This window comes from Astyanax mexicanus, chromosome 10 (genome assembly GCF_023375975.1).
Source record: "Astyanax mexicanus isolate ESR-SI-001 chromosome 10, AstMex3_surface, whole genome shotgun sequence".
Taxonomy (NCBI): Eukaryota; Metazoa; Chordata; class Actinopteri; order Characiformes; family Acestrorhamphidae; genus Astyanax; species Astyanax mexicanus.
In genome coordinates this window covers 52,687,160-52,694,511 of record NC_064417.1, presented here as the reverse complement: position 1 = coordinate 52,694,511, position 7,352 = coordinate 52,687,160, and the positions used below count along the sequence as shown (strand labels likewise).

General features: G+C 35.1%; 1 long non-coding RNA gene across 2 annotated transcripts; it reads right to left on the bottom strand.

Moving 5' to 3' along the window:
- Positions 1–427: 427 nt before the first annotated feature.
- Positions 428–6,007, bottom strand: LOC111195866 (uncharacterized). Of its 2 annotated transcripts, none has more exons than XR_002651869.2 (4): positions 5,662–6,007; positions 3,863–3,997; positions 3,659–3,731; positions 428–773 (listed from the first exon to the last, which is right to left on the bottom strand). It is a non-coding gene; the product is annotated as an uncharacterized LOC111195866 (long non-coding RNA). The 2 variants fall into 2 exon arrangements; XR_002651870.2 differs by having other exon boundaries at positions 428–768.
- Positions 6,008–7,352: the final 1,345 nt, after the last annotated feature.

Here is a 7,352-nt window from a genome sequence, read left to right as displayed (position 1 = left end):
CCAAGCCAACTCCACCTAACTTAACCCAACCCAACCCAACCCCCACCAAATTTAACCTAAGCCAACCCAACGAAACTCAACCCAACTATAGCTAACCCAACACAACTCCACCCAATTTAACCCAACTGAACCCAACCCAAACCTGAACTCATTCATCCACTCATTCACCAACTTACTCATTTACTTTTTTACTCACTCTTCCACTCACTCACTCTCTCACTCCTCCACTCACTTAAGAGCTCTATATGTGTAAATATAATGATACATAAAGTTTTTACAATATTAAAGCAAAAAGTTAAGCTGCTCATAAATGAATTTATTGTTCCTGGTCTTTTTTTTTTGCTGTATCTTCTGTGATCTCTCACTTCCTGTCAGCTGCAGCTGTGTGTTTGATGAAGAGTGTATTATACGGTTTATTTAGGTGTGTGTGTGTGTGTAAGAAGGCGAGAGAAAACACATCGATGATCACAGTGGTGCATATTGGATTGAACCTTTAAGCACTGACGGATGCCGGTGCGTGGCGGCGGGGGAGCAGGAGGTATTGATTAAGGAGGAGTGAGCGTGGAGCTTCAGGTGTTGAGTGAAGGTGGAGGTGATGGAGGTGAGGGGTGATGGAGCGGCGCTGGGGAGCAGCGGGAGGCTCTGCTGCTCGTCTGGTTGAGGAGGTGTTGTTCTGAGAGGAGCTGACGGGTCTCGGCGGGTCGGGAGAGATGCTCTCATCCCACCGTCCGGATATTCCCGTCTCCCGGATTACAGACCGGACTCTTCCTGCTCTAACAGAGGTGCACACCTGTAATTCATCTGGATCACACTGCAAAAAAATCCATTGGCAAAAAACTAGACAGAATATATGCAAATTAAGACAAATATATGTACTATTAAGCAAAAAAAAAAAATCTGCCAATGAGGTAAGCAAAATTTTCTTAGTAAGATTTTACAAAAAAAAAAAAAAAAAGCAATGGCAAAGTCTCAAAATGAGTGAAGTAACACCTAAACCAAGCAAAAAAAAAAAAAAAAAAAAAAAAAAAGTGTCACTGTTTTTGGACACAAGAATCAGAATAACTGGATTGCTGCTTGATTGTGCTTTTTGATTGAGTTAAAATTACTTAAATTAAGGTACCAATTTTAAGTAAGAATGATTAAGATAATTATCCCTAAAATACGCAAAATAATCATAATCATACTAAACACTTACACAATGCTTAGTAAGACAAAACGTCATATCAGAGAAGAAAATAAGATTTATTGCCTTAAATTTAGAAAATTTCACGTTTTTTGCAGTGCAGGAGACGAGTTCCAGCACTCGAGAAGGGACCAACATGGACAGAGGTGAAAAAAGTACTGAAAATTGTAATTAAGTAAAAGTACCTTTACTTTGCTAAAATTCTACTCAAGTAAAAGTAAAAAGTACTCAATTTAAAATGTACTTTGAGTAAAAGTTACATAGTTACTCTTAATTATTTGATGTAAAACACAAGTACAACAATCATGAATTAAATAATTATGCCACATAATTTGGACCTTTCAGGCAGTATTTGTACAGACCACCCCATAAAACATTTGGCATGGGTTTCTATGATCCATTTTATTTTTTAACTGTTTAAAAGTTATATTTATATTAGTTCCAGTAACTGGAGTGAGGTCCAGTAACAGGACTGAGTATTGTCCCCTAATTTATTGAATGTTTATTGAATTAAATGATTGTAAATATATTAGTTAATGTAAAACACATTTTTTTCCCCCAATTCTGTTTGGTTCATCATTTATCCATTAGTTTAATTTCATAAGAAAAATCCTGAAATTGATCAAATTTATTAAGATAAAAATGGCTTTGCATATTTTAGAAAAACACAATGTGCATGCATATATAGTGTCTTAAATATTAAATTATTTAAACATGCAGTCAACCACTTTAAAATAAAGACCAACTTAAAAAAAAAATAACCAACTTTGGCCTAAAAACCTTGTATAAAAAATTAAGTAAATCTGCCTGAGATTAATCAGTACATGTTTTGAACAGTTTAATGTGTTATTAGATAGACCCATTCAGTGGAACGGCTCACAAACATTTTATCCATTGCATATAATTTTCTTTTTTTTAATTTTTCATGAAGAAAATCACCTGCACTGTTATTTTATTTTTGCATTTTTTATTTTATAGAAGAAAGTGGCAGATAAATATTGGCCTAAGCCTGAATATACCATTATGCACAGAACTAATTACCTCACTATAAAGCTCTGATTAACGTTTTAATCACTGTCTCTGCTGAAAACACAACGTCTGAGTGCGAGATGCCAAGTCTGATAGACTGTGAAGTGTTTTTATTGTCACGGTTGAATCAGAAGCTTAATAGAGAGATGATAGTGATAGTATATTTATCAGAGCTTGTCTTTGTGGAGAAATATTTGTATTTATTATTTTTGCATCAAGAGCCAGAATAAATAAATAAAAAATTCGAAGATATTATTGGTGGAAATCAGAGTAACACTTTATAATATGGATGATGTGGTTGGTGTGGTGGAGTGGATAACAGCCTGTACCTGTTTTACTTAATCTTATTTATTTTTAACTTTTATTTCTTATTTTATTTTCATTCTTCTCCTAGTTCTTTCTTTTATTTTTATTTTATTATTTCATTCTTGTTATTTTATTTTTTAATAGTTTTGTATTATGCTTTAACTTATTTTGATTAGTTTCTTCTTTTTTATTATATATATATATATATATATATATATATATATATATATATATATATATATATATATATATATATATATATATATATATATATATATATATATATATATACACACACACTATCCAAAAATTAGTTTTAGCTTAATTTTAACTGTTTTTTGTGTATCTTCTCTATTTATTTTATCATAATCATCATCATAATCATTTAACAATGTATTGTACTATGTAAAAGTTCGTTTTAGCTTAATGTAAGTTTTTTGGTTATTTCAAATCTACATTTGATCTTAATTTCTTATCAATTAAACCACATTAGTATTATCATTATCATTATTTATTCATTTATTTTTTAAATGAAATAGTTAATACAATAACTACAATAATTAAAATTATTGTACTACGTAAAAGTTAGTTTTAGCTTATTTTTAACTGTTTTTTGTATGTTATTTATCTTCTCCATTTTAACAAAAAAATATTGTACTGTGTAAAAGTTAGTTTTAGCTTAATGTTAGGTTTTTTTTGTTAGTTTTCAAATATATATCACACTGGCCACACCTTAATTGTCTCTTTCATGTATTAGGATCTCATTCCCACTCCTTAATATAGCCTAAACTCAAGTAAAGCCAGTCAAATCAAGCAGTTGAACTGAGTTTAAACATAAACATGTACATTTTCAATTTTTACATTCTTCCTTTAAAATAATGAAGCTACGCATTGAAATGCAATGGAAAATGAAAATGTTTCTCTCATATCTGATTAAAATCCACGATAGCTTAATAGCTATTAATCCTTATACAATTTTTTTTTTTAAAGTATGCGAGGGCCATGTGGGCTGGGGGAAGATGGGGAATTATGGGAAACAGAGGGAGGCAGCACTGAGGAATTAGGCTGAAATTGTAAGAAGCTGAAATTGGCACTGGTTTGAAGAATTCCACAGGGCTACCTTTTAATTAGGTCTCTTACCCTCAGGCTATGCATCGCCACCGGCCCCCAAGTATGCAAAGTTCCTGCAAGCTCTTAATAGGATGATTGACCGCTGTTGGGGGAAGAAAAAAATCTGATGATAACCTTCATAAGCATGGCGCTTGTTTAATTACCCCAGGGTTTACAACACATGATGAATTACTGCCTCATAACCACATGCATAAAGATCGATAATTGGCATACTCTGTTTAGAATATTAATGATAAGGGTTTTCCCTCCTCTACGCTCCATCATGACTCTCTTCAGCACAGAGTCATCTGGAATATTCTTCAGCTGCTGGTTAATTGCAGGAAAGCTGTTCCTCTGGTTCGGATCAGTCTGTCGTAGAGAGAGAAAGAAAGAGAGAGAGGGAGTTCTCATCCTCACCTGAATTTATACTCTCAAATTTATTATCCGCCCAGAGCTTTTCCAGAGCTGCAGATACTACTAGTCAAATCCAGACTCAAACAGGAGTTTAAAAGGGTTTTGTTGTCACTCTATATATTCTATCTGAAATAATGAGTGTACGAGTACAAAGTTAAACTGAATTGTTTTCCTACAGGTCATCATAACACTATAAACAACTTAAACTTATTCTGACTTTCCACTGCAAAGTCAAATGGTTAATAGAACCCTGCGTTCACACTGACAGGCGATAGAGCGATAGGTGATCATTAATTTTTTAAGGGAGGATGCAAATTTTAGCAGCAATATGGTGAAAGTGGCAAGCGACTAAGCAACAGAGCAGAAGAGTGACAGAGCAACACAGTGACCAAGCAATAAAAGAGAGACAGAGTAACAAAGCAATACAGCAACAAAGCAATAAAGCACCAGAGCAACAAGGCAACAAAGTGACAGAGCGACAAAGCAGCAAGTAAATGAGCGGCAAAGCAATAAAGCATCAGAGCGACAAAGCAGCAATTGACAGCGACAAAGCATCAGAGCGACAAAGCAGCAAAGTGCCAGAGCGGCAAAGCAATAAAGCACCAGAGCGACAAAGCGGCAAAGCAGCAATTGACAGCGACAAAGTAAATGAGCGACAAAGCGCCAGAGGGACAAAGCTATAAAGCATCCGAGTGACAAAGCATAAAAGCATCAGCGCGACAAAGCAATAAAGCATCAGAGCGACAAAGCAACAAAGTGCCAGAGCTGCAAAGCAATAAAGCACCAGAGCAAAAAAGCAGCAAGTAAGAGAGCGACAAAGCAACAGAGCCACAAAAAGACAGAGCAACAAACCAACAGGGCAGAAGGGCGACAAAGCAATAAAGCAGCAAGTGAGAGAGCAAAGCAACAAAGTGACAAAGCGATAAAGCTACAAAGCCACAAAAAGACAGAGCAACAAAGCAACAGAGCAGTAGAGCAACAAAGCAAGAGGGCAACAAAACAACAAAGTGACATAGCAACAAAACAAAAGAGCGACAAAGCAATATACTGACAGAGCGACAAACAGCAAGTGACAGAGCGACAGAGGACAAGAGTGCTAAAGCAATGAAGTGCTAGAGCGACAAAGCAATAAAGCAACAAAACTGACATAGCAACAGAGCAGAAGAGCAACAAAGCGTCAGAGTGACAAAACAGAGCAACAAATCAAAAGAGCGACAAAGCAACAGTGCAGAGCCGTGACAAAATCAACAGCGTGACAAGTGACAGAGCAGAAGAGCAATGACATGAAAGAGCGACAGGTGATGGCGACAGAGCTAGTAGCAAACTTCATGCAAATGAATGATGCATGAAGCGACCTAAGTACAAAGTACTTAAGTTAAATTACACTTCTACAGGTCATAAAGTGGTGCAATATGGAACGAATTGTCACAGAAAGATTAACTGTTTGAGAGGGATGGATTGTTTAAAGCAGTGTTTGAACAAACAACCAGGCAGTAGCTAAAATTACATCCCAATAATCAAACAGGAAAAAAAGGCGGGAAAAGCAAACAAAGGAAATGATACAGGTCTCAAACTAAGCACAGACAAACAAACTATAAAAAAGGAAACTTGGGAAATACCTGCTGTTTGTAGTTTTCTTTAGTAGTGTTGATCCTCTGTAACAGGTCACTCCTCTACAAAGGTGCTTCAGGGTGTGCTGCTTGCCATGGCCTTATTTACCTGTTCCAACAGGTGTGCTTTGTTTGCACTGATTACTAATCAACCTCTTGGAATTATGGGATTTGTAGTTCACTTGGGTCACAGAGTTGGGAAACACAACAGAGCGACAATTGACAAAGCGGCAGAGCAACAGAACAGAGTTGAGATTTCTTAAATTTTATGCAAATTAGTCATTACACAGTGAAATGACATTGTACATTGATTGGCCAAACAATTTCTTCGGACCAATCACAGACAGGGACAAATTAGGGCAGGCGTATGATGTATGGTTTGAGGTTTCAGTGAATTTAAATCACGAACATGCTCTTCCTAGTTCTTCTTCTTCTTCTTCTTCTTCTTCTTCTTCTTCTTCTTCTTCTTCTTCTTCTTCTTATTATTATTATTATTATTATTATTCAAAACAGATTATATTTTTATTTATTACACATTTTTCTTTTTTTACCTTTTCGTTTATTTTACTTACTTCATCATTTTTTATTTATTTTATTTTCTGTTTTACCTTTTTATTTTAGATCTACCGTTTACATCCTTTATAATCTTAGTGTTATTTTTAGCTATTTAAGTCTTTTTTAATTACTATTATCTTTTATTTGTGTTTGTTATTTTTTTTATTATTCAAATCATTATTTATCTATTTATTTGACTGCTTTAGCCTGAACTTTTAGCCTGAATTATTTTATTTTATAAGTAAATCTTGTTAATTCAATTTTTTTTTTCTTTCTAAAACTTTTGCCTTATTACATTTTTTATCATAACCTTCATTTTTAACTTTAATTTTTAATACTCGGCTGCGGGGCATTGAAAACGAGGGTAACATTCAGGTTGATTGATTGATTAATGATTGATTTCCCTTAATTTGTGTGTTTATGTGGGTTTTTTACGTGAAATATACCCTCAATTCTACGATGCTCCTGCCAGGGCACCCCGTTAGCATGATAGCATTAGCAGCTATGCTGAAATTAGATGCTGTGTGTGTGAGGGGGATCAGCTCAGAGCGTCTGAAGCTCTTCTTTATGAGGAGAATATATCACACCCCAGGTGTGGAGGCTGGCAGTTTTCTCCACGCTGATTTCATTTTGTTTTTGGGGAGAAGTGAAGACCGAGGCCATTACCCGCCTCTTTTGTGCTCCACCTAATTGGCCGGCTGGGGAAATCAGCGGAGGACACGCGTGCTGTAGATATGAGCTACTGTTTAGGTGAAGCTGCCAGAGAGAGAAGAGCATTTCAGAACATTTTAGAACATAAATACACCTCACACCCCTCACAGGACCTACAGACATAAGGGTCTACCGTATCATATCATACCATACTCAATAATATCACCAACATTTCTCAATAATTATCACATCAGGGTTTTACTTTTTTACTGTTTTTATCAAAAGAAAAATTCACATTGTTCTCATGTCCCATTATATATCTACTAGAGACAGATTATATCTGTCCAGCATCATTTATTTTACTTTAATCCTGGATATGTGGAGATATTTGGAGTACATTATTAGTATCATGACATTCTGGATCATTGACCTCTGTTACAAATCTGATAAAACAATTCTTGTATTTCTTTTTAATATCTCAGTTAGGGGGTGTG